At 37.6% G+C, this 10,096-nt stretch overlaps 1 long non-coding RNA gene across 1 annotated transcript; it reads left to right on the forward strand.

Annotated features, from left to right (window-relative positions):
* Positions 1 to 35: 35 nt before the first annotated feature.
* Positions 36 to 9,888, forward strand: LOC106629150 (uncharacterized). Its single transcript, XR_001332307.2, has 3 exons — positions 36 to 734; positions 1,796 to 1,857; positions 9,656 to 9,888. It is a non-coding gene; the product is annotated as an uncharacterized LOC106629150 (long non-coding RNA).
* Positions 9,889 to 10,096: the final 208 nt, after the last annotated feature.

The raw sequence follows: 10,096 nt of genomic DNA on the forward strand, positions 1-10,096 counted from the left end.
CTCCGCCCGCAGCGCCGCCCCGCGGCACGGAGGGCACGGAAAACAAGCGGAGCAAAAGCCAACTGCAGAAAAAGGAACAAAAAGCGGTTTCCGCAGTAGGGGCTGAATCCCGGCGAGGCGGGAACGGGAGCAGATCTCTTGTGCTGCCCGCGGCGGCCCGAGAGCGGCTGCTTCGGTCAGGCCAGGGCTATCGCCGCTGGGCCTGGGCAGTGAGCCCAGCTTTCAGCGTGAGCCGCGCTAGGAACTGCCGCTACCTAAACCTGAGGTGAAATTTAGACCACGAGTTGGGTATGACGCCAGTAGTGTCGCCAGTTAACGGGACTGCTGTTACGCAGCGAAAGACAAGCTGAATTTATTTAGCTGTAGGCCAGGGGTGAGCTCCAGGGACTTAAAGGCCTTTTCGGCGCTTCTGTGGAGCGGACTGGCCTGTGGCAATGGAACAAAGCGCTGCACAGGGAGTGCTCCCGCACCACCAGAGCTTGGCACCTCCCAGGCGGGACGGCAGCAGGACACTGAGAGCTGCCCAACACCGGGAACGTGGTCCGTACTGCTGAGGCTCTGTCCTTGTCCTTCCAGATTTCTTGCTGCTTCCTGCATAGCCGCTGGCTTCACGGACCCTCACAGCCGCTCTGTGACTCTGCCTTCCAAAAGTCACAGGGAAATGTCTCTGGCAGGGTTGGTGTCGTGCTGGGTGCAGTTGAAATAACATGAACAAAAGCTTTGCAACTGGCATAGTAAGTTGCAACAGCATCTATAGTGGGATAAGTATGTGGCTTCAGTTTTGCTGGTCGTTCTCTTTGAGATAAAAAATTAGAGGCGGGATTTATTTTGCTTGGGCATCTGAGGTTTGCTCACTTAAGAGCAGCTCTTCCTAAAACACAGATCTAAACCAAGCTCACTAATTCAGCAGGGAGGTGTCTCTGCTCCTCCGCAGGCAAACAAGACAGCAAGGGAGATTACTTAGTCAGGTCCTTGATTTAGGCATATTTCTGTGAATTAATAATGTAGTGGAAGAATAGGGAAAAAAATGTGATAGCAATTTTGGAAGCAGTTTTTATGAAGATTATATAGAAATAGGCTACCATAGGGGAGAGATCAGGAAAAAGAACTAGGGACTTAGAACTGTATTCCTCCTACCTAATCTTAAATGAAGTCCATTAATTATATGTATACTCTACCAAGCAATAGAGAATACCTTTCAGCTAAAATCTGAATCACTGGACTGACCAAACTGGGCGTCATAGTTAAGATCCCAAAGTGATGTGTAATGGCTGGGACCTTCACTTGTCTGAGTATGACTTGAGTTCAAACCACAGTTCCCAGATTTTTGGAAACGGTCATCTGTAAATAGTGCTGAGTTATTGTTCTTATTTGTTTGTTTTTTATTATGCTAAGAGTTATGTTCCACCAGCATGCAAAGGAACAGATGAATCATAAATAACCAATAGTTAACAGCATTTGATATTTCCAAATTGTAAGTTCTGAGTCTGTAATCAAAGAAATTTTATAAGGACCCTTTTCTTCTGAAATGTATGTACACATGCACAACAGATGCATTATTATTTTCTATACCTAATTGCTATTCAAGTAGCAATTCAGACTTTTTTTCTGTAGAAATCAATTTTCTTTAGACAGCTTTTAAGTTAAATTTTGTTTTAAAAATAGAGTAACAAATTCATTTTACTATACTTGCACAAACCTCTTGCAGTTAATTGGGCTCTAATGTTATTAGCATCTATTTTATGCATGGGTATGATGCTGAAAAATTAACTTGATACCATTTATTTTTCTGCAGTTCTTCTGAGTTCGCTGATTCCAGAGCTATCAGAGTAGCAGAAATGTTTTTGCTTCATTATGGTGGGTATATAAAATAGGTGTGAAGGTTATTGTAGCTATAATGATAGTGAAAGTTTAAATAAACTTTTACATTATTGTTATAATATGGATTGATGGCTGTATTCCATTGACACAAAGCAAATAATTTCTTATGAAAGCCATGCACAGTATTGCTTTGATTCACTCTAGAAATATCAATTACCCTGTCTTAATTGGGGACAATAAAAGCAAATGATGAGGTTCTTACTCCTGTCAAAATGAATCAATGCAGTCTGTATGACATAAAGTACATTATGAAGGTTTGCATTCTAGTATTCATGTAATCATATAATAGTGATATAGTGGGTGTTTTTTTGACTACATGAGATATTTTTAGGTGTACATAGAAAATACATAGAAAGGATGAGTAATGCAAAATAGAGAAGAACAAAGTTTCTAAGAGGTGTGGTTTGTCACAAAACTTTTTGCTTGACATAAAAAATTAATTGAAGGAATTCTGATATACACAGTATATTTTCCTTTCCCTCAGAAAGAGCAGAGTTACACCTTTTAATGGAATCTTAGCTGATATTTACAGGGAATTGGATTGTGTGCAGTCTATGTTTTTGATTCAGGGAATTTATTAAGACAAAGACAGTAAATAGCTGTGTAACTACTGTTTTGATGAAAAATTAGAAATTATGCAGGTGGAAATGAATAAATAATTGTGTAATAGGATATCTGAAAATGGTTTGTAAACTGAATAAAATGGAGTATAGTATAAATTAGAATTTTTTTAAATGGTTCTTTCCTTTCGCATATGCCATGATATTATCTTTATAGCTTGCTGGACATCTTTTCCTACCAAACAGGTGAGTGTGTGAATTTGAATGGTTTAGCAGTCATGTTTTGCTCATTAATGTGTTTACTTTGATTTTAGCAATCAAAAAGGTTACTTCTCATCTCATTTGTTTTTTATTGTACTGGTATACAAAATATTAGTAACAATTTTGATGTGGTGATTCATAAGGTTTAGTCTGAAGAAGGAACAGGTGCTTAATGACCCCTTCCTTTATCAGAGAGAGCTGGCAGGATGAAGCACAAGCTTTTTTTAAATGGTAACTGGCTATTGGACTTTGATTAGAAGAAGGGTTTTCACCCTGGCTGTTTGTTCCACGGGTAGCTTTGGCTTTTTTCATTTTCACGGTTCCTTTTTAATGCACAGTTATAAATAGCATTATGTTTTGCTTTTCATTGCACTCTTTTCTCTTTTCCTGTCATTTGCACTGTGGCTGTGCTAATGGGAGGGTGCTTAGCTCAACCTCAGGCAGCCTTTTCTGCATAATTGGTTCAGTTAGGAAACAACACATTTTCAATTAATTAGTGTGATTGCCTACCTAACAGTAGGTAGGGGAAATTTGGTACTCTTTTGGTTCTTTCTCTGCAGTGAATATTCATAGCAATAATAAAATCTTCCCTGAGCAAAATATTTTTAGATATACATTCTAGAAATACATTCTAGACGAACAACACATGTATGTGGAAAATCTCACAAGTAAGAGTACTAAATGCATCAGCAGCTGCCTCATTCATACACTTTATTAATGTGGTTCAGACACGTACATATAAAATTATATTCATATAAGTACTGTGGGTTTTTTACTATTTTAAGTAGCTCTTTCTGTTAATATATGTATAGAGCTAATGAATTTTTCTAAGCTTTCAAGTACTGAATTCAATTTATCTCCTTGTTTGGAAAGCTAGTTTCTCTCTCTTTGGATTAGAAGACTAAGTGTACTGAAGTGTTCAAATGAGCAAATTCCCACATTGTGTTTGACAAAACTGCCTTTGATCTTTTCTGAGGAATGGTTAAACATAATATGCAGAATTTAGAGTAACCATTTTTTTGACCTGATCTGTGAATATAATTCAGGGAAAGAGACATGTATTCCTGCAGTTTTCAGCCATATGGCCAGTTAAAAATTAAATGTTTGTAGAAAAAATTATAAAAAAACAAAACCCACTATAAATACCCATATTTTGTAATTCTTAATGATAAATATGAGCTGAATATTTTGATTAATGCTAAATAGAGGATCAGTTTATCAGTAATAGCATATCATGTCATAGTGAGACACTGCAAACATTAAATATATCTTCCTCTGATTTAGTGAGCTATCATTGAACAAGTAGTATATAAAATTTTTATTCACAGTGTGAATAAAAGTGTGAAATATTGCAAACTATACAAAATATATATTGCTGCATAAATAAACACTTATACTATCAAAAGCAACTGAGAAAATTTTAGGGAGTTTGTTGACAGAAGGTCTCAAAATCCAGTGGAAAGCAAATACTTAAGTAGCACTTAAAACCAGAGAATTAAAATAAAAGCCCTTAAAGATAGAAGGGAAATACAGATTTATTGTTGACATAACTTAAAAATGCAATGTGGACAAATAGGCAAATACAAAGAAAATTAAACATTTTTTGTCCCCAGAGTGCTTTTTTTCCCAGTGGTATATTTTCAAATACCTTAATGTGATGCTTCCTTTGAATGAGGATTATGTTGTAGTTGAACTGTCACTAATCTCCTCCTAATGCAGGAAACTGAGATTTTGCATATTCTTGACAGGCACTGAAACATCAGCAGAGGTGCCAGCTCAGAGCATAGCGTGGGTTCAAGTACTAAAGGTGCTGGAAATCCAATGCCATAAAATGGGAGAGAACTTCATAAAAGCATAGAATTCTGTATTTCACACAGGAGAGGGAATTTTAATGGAAAGGAGAGAACCAGGTTTAAAGGCTACCTGTCCCTCTGTCATGTCTTGACCTCTGAAATTGCCCCTTTGAACCATGTGGTTTCCATCACTTTACAGGAGAGAAGGATTTTGACTGCAGTTTCTCTCACTCTCCCATCCTCTTTGGGATATTTTCAGCCCTGAATGACAATAGAAACTTGAGATCACTGCTTTTGCTCACATCACTTCACAGGACACCACATGTTCCTCATTTCAAGGGATACGTACTAACTGTGTTCTTCCCCGTGCTGTCTTCCATCTGGAAAGCTGTTTTGGAATCAGTCTATCTAGATGATTTAATCTAATTTCCAGATTGACTTAATGAGCATTAGTGTTTGTGTCACTGTAGCACTTTTGTTGAATTATTCTGCAGAATCAGTGTGGCCTAAAAATGTATAACATTAGTGAGAAGGATTATTATGATGCAAGGATGCTTGGGGTCAGATGTTTTTGGTAAAGATGGGAGTGTTAATGCCCTGGTGAAAGACAATGCTTATCAGAATCGTGTACAATTCTAACTGTCCAAGTTAAAAAGGAAAAAACCTGTAAGATGTGTAGGTACAGTTTATGACAAGGGAATGGAGGGTCTGTTTTACAAAGAGGATCTGTCTTTGCTTTTAAAAGCCTGATATATGATTGAGTCTTTTATCAGAAGGTGAAAAACTGATCTATAGGGAAAAGCTATAATTAGGCTAGAGGCAAATTTGGTTTAACAGAACAATGAGGTTCTGTAACTACTTCAAGATGTGAGTTATGAGGCAAGCAACTGAACTGGTTTCCAGCTGGAATTTTCTAAGGGAGATGAGACACAGTTGCCTAAAATATCCAGGGTGTGGATCACTGGAGGAGATCTGTCGTACTGCCAGGTTGCAGTACCCAAATGCTTCTGGTTGTGTTCTTGCATACCATTTGCTAATCCATTTCCTGAGTGCTTTTTCCAAAATCTGTTTACATTTGTAAGTGAAATAAATAATCCTACACCTTGGCTTTTCTTTTGTGAGCTGAACAATAAAATTACTTGAAAAAATTAATTTTAACGTCATTCCAAAAAACTAATAAAACAGATTAAAAGAAGTAGAAGCATTTTTCAGAGAAAATCTTCAAATAGTGATTTTTAATTTTCTTTTCTGTTTTTTTCAACTTAGAGCAGCAACAAACCTCTGAAATTGTAGGCATGCTCAAGCAGATCAACTCTAGTTCAGCTTAACATATTAATTCATGCAGTTCTGTGTTGTTTTGTTTGGGGGTGCATTTGTGTTGCACACACTGCAAATAGGTATTTTAGATGGATCTTTATGAAATACCAGTGCACACTGAATAAGCAAATTCATCCTTCTACTAGAAACAACACAGCTTAAAAAAAAAAATTAAATTCAAACCTCCTGCTAAATGTGCATCTGCAAATATTAGGTTTGAGGGGAAAAAAAGAATCTTCCTGTGCACCTGCAAAAATTGAGTAGAATAATCTTCCCAGTGCTCCAATGATAACCACTGACACTAAGGAGTCAGATATTTAGGGGAAAAATATGCCTTAGATTTTGGCATTCTGCACGATGTATTTATTATTGCAGTGTTTTTTTCAGGACCGATGTAACCATTAAATCTCAGAAAATTAGTTTGTAGAGATTTTCCTCTTCTGTTTTTTCCACATGGCATATTGTCTCATTATTTTGGATAAGTAATTCACACTTTCCCTACAGAAGTCACCATCTTTTAATGTCAGTCTAATGAAAGGGCACAGAGAAACTACTGCTGGTGAATAAGAGGAGAATTGAAAGCCAAAAAGAAAAAGAGGGACAAAAATCATAGTCATGAATTCATCTTACTCACCCCTTCAGTGTGGACTGGGAGATGATGTCAGGATTAGTAGATTGTATAATTGAGATACAATCTACAAAAAAAAAATGTTTATTCATGTTTCTGAGATTGGATTTTTAAATTTAATTTCAAATAGTGAAAAAAGCTTTTATATAAATTTTCCACCTATGAACTTTTAATAGAAATTTTGTTTTCTTACAGGAGTTAACAGATTGCCAGTGTGCAGAGAGCATTTGACACATAAAGATGTGTCATGGTTTCACTGGTCTCTATCTGCTGTGTCTTGTCTTGTTATTAGACTGGAGGTTCCTAGAGCAGAAATCTGCCCTTTTGTTGGCTGTATATAAATCTATCACAAGAAAATGGAGGCTTAGTTTGGGAAGAGTACCTAAACAGGTGTGACAGTACAAAGTAGCAAAACTACGTTCCTCAGTTTTTAGGATGGGTTTTAGAGATTTCATTTGTTAGATTGTTATCTAAGGAAGAGCCAGCAATAACACTGGTGTGCATTTGAAACTCTGTGCATAACATTGGCTCCATAACACAAGTACAAATTTTAGTCTTACTAGTAACAGTCTTCTTGATTAATGCCCTCAACTGAAAGTCCCCAAACATTTTATGCTTTTCGTTTTGTTTGGGTTTTTTTTTAAATTCTCGTCTAGTAACCTCCTCGTCCGTTAACTCTAAATATTAGATAATAAATCTTGCTTGGGATCCAGTCTGAGATTAACGTTTGTCACCTGTGTGGATCCGATAATATAACAAAAGGCCTGAAGGAGTCCTTAGCTTCTGAAAGTCACATGGAAGACTTACACATCTCAGATGGTATTAGGTTCTTATGCTTAGTCAGCTAAAATGAGCATCTAGTCAATATAGTCAGTGGAGCCCAGAGGAAGCTTCAGGTGACCAGCTGACAGGTGGTTGTACAGATATTGAGTGCTGTTTGAGATATTAAAGAGCTACCCTGCTGGCCTCTAGATACCACTCTAGAAGGCCACTGGTCTTCCCCAAATCCTGTGTCATGTTTGGGAGTCATGAGTCTGATCAGAAATAATACTAGGTGTCTACTGATGGGCAATGAAATCAAGCCATCGATATCTACTCAGTAAGCTGATGCTTTCTAGGCTCCTTGGATTATGCTGATTAGATCTTTATTAGTTGTAATGAGACCCTAAGTGAGCAGCATGACTGTAGGCACCCAGCTTTGGGAAGGATTCAGCTGCATCCTTTAGTATTATTTCGGTTTTGTAGGATATTTCTGCTCTCTCACAGTTCCTGTAGAAATATGTGTCTTCCTCAAGGATTGTGTCAGGTTTCCTAGCCCTATGCAGGTGTTTTGAATAGCTGAAAGCATTTTATATGCATTGGATGTCTGTACTTACTCTCCAGCTTTCTTAACCTCATGTGGAATCCCATCCATTATCTTCAGCTTATACACAGAAGAAAAATGTTTCCTAGGATAGCCCCGAATGCTGTGATCAGAAGTGGAATTTCTAATTCCTGCAGAGCCAAAAAGACTGGGGGGGGGGGGGGGGCGGGCAGGGGGTGGTGATCAACCTTTTAACAGAAAGGCTAACACCAGTTAATTGACCATAAGAAGTTAACAGCTTCAATCTGAGGTATTCATGAGCCAAATGCCTCACTGTTTCTGTAGCACCTCTGAGCTCTTTTGTTTTGTTACGTGTTTATTCCCTTCCTAATGACACATACTGCAGTATCAGTACTTTTGGCATTTGCTGAATAAGAAAACTGGACAATTACCATGTCTAATGTAGTGTATGCAGAATTCCAAGCATGATGATTCTAAAATTAATAATACATTTTAAATAGTAAAACCACAAATAATTTGTGCACTTTAAATGCTGACTTTCTGCTTTGTTTAGTTTTTCTAACTACTGTAGCCTTGTCAATACTCTCCTTGGAATTTCAGTTTTCTCGTTTCAGACAGGATATTTGAAAGGTCTGTTAGCAGAATTCTGAAAAGTTGTGGATCTTTTTACTGAAGGTTCATATATATAGTCTAGCACTTTATCATGTCTATAGGTATTAGTAACACCACACTATGTAATGACTGTGTTTTAAGTTCTGAAATATTCAGAAATATTCTGAAATACTCAGAATCTGCCTGTCATTATGGAACCTGTTTTTCTAGGTGTTTCTGGGCATGTATTCCCAACAAAAATGCCTGAAAATGTAGATATCTGATAAAAGAGTTCAGAAAATAGATGTTTTATGCAACCTTTATCCTAGCTAACTTATTATCTTGGAAGTTGTGTAAATTCAAACACCGAGTTTCAAGTCAGTGAAATGAATTACATGTCTGCACAAAGTGATTCATCTTGTCTAAAACACCAGATTTAGGGTGAGATGAATTACCCACTGGAGGCGCCTCATTCATTCTCTTCATACATATAGGGCTTAAGGTTACTCATTTTAAAGTAGTCAACTTTGAGTTGACCGAAGTTGATATTAATTGTCCCTTTTGTAATTGGAATGTGGAATGCTGTGAATGTGCTAACAAGCTTTTGAGTTTTTCGTCAAATCTGCACTGACACTGAACACTGAGATTTAGCTTACAGATAGATGTTTCTCCTGGTCTTTTGGTGTTGCCTCCAAAAGAGTATCACAGGAAATTGTTCAAGTTTGTCCATTACTCAGCTGTGAGAATAACAAACCTACTTAGAATAGCTTAAATGCATTTTGGACAATGAAAATATCTGATGCATTTAATTATTCAGCACTCACTGAGACTGTCACCCCAGGTAAAATTTGGAAATTTCTATTTGATTGGTAACCAATATCTAGTTATGGTTTTACTTGGGTTTGTTCTGAGGTTGGCATGGGCAGAATGAGCGTGTGGCAGTAATGGTGTTACACACACAGCTGTGTGAGCTGTGGCCATGAGGTCATTGGGGAGCATGTTTAGTCTTACAAGAAGGAGCCTTCTGGGGAAAGGCATCTCCCACAAGGTGGGAAATACCTGCGCCTGGCTTCTGTTTGCTTTTTAACTGGCATTTCAGGAAAACAGGCAGGCAGAAGCCACAGAGACCTGGCACTTAACTTCCTTGACAAATGGGTGAGCAATATTTGTCCCTAATGTTCAGCAGGACATGAACTTAACTCCAAAATGGTAAGTTTTACTTTTCTGTCTCTATTTTTAAATTTATTTTTTATTAAGGGAATAATTTTTTGAGTTTTTTCTTTGCCTTCTTGTTTTACAGCTTTTTTGGTTCACTTCTTATGTATTCTCAGAAGCTGTGAAGATTGAAGATATGGAGGATGATATTCTATCAAGAATAGAAATTTAGAATCATGGAATTAAAGTCTGAGTAATATGCCAGTTTTCATGGAAGTTCATCAAGGAATGTCTCCCATGGGAGGGACCCCACACTGGATCAGGGAAGGAGTGTGAGGAATTCCCCCGAGGAGGAAGGAGCAGCAAAGACAACCTGTGATAAATTGACCACAGTCCCATCTCCTGTCCCACCTAACTACTGTGGGGGAGGAGAAAGAGAATTTGGGGTTAAAGTTAAGCCCAGGAAAATGGGGTGCTTAGGTGGAAAGTGTTTAAAAATTTGTTTTTCTTTCTCATTATTCTGTTCTGATTTGTTTGGTAATAAATTAAACTAATTGATTTACCCAAGTCAAGTCTGTCTTGCCCA

This window comes from Pseudopodoces humilis, chromosome 3 (assembly GCF_049639895.1).
Source record: "Pseudopodoces humilis isolate 2021_Gansu_Grassland_sample_001 chromosome 3, ASM4963989v1, whole genome shotgun sequence".
Lineage (NCBI taxonomy): Eukaryota > Metazoa > Chordata > Aves > Passeriformes > Paridae > Pseudopodoces > Pseudopodoces humilis.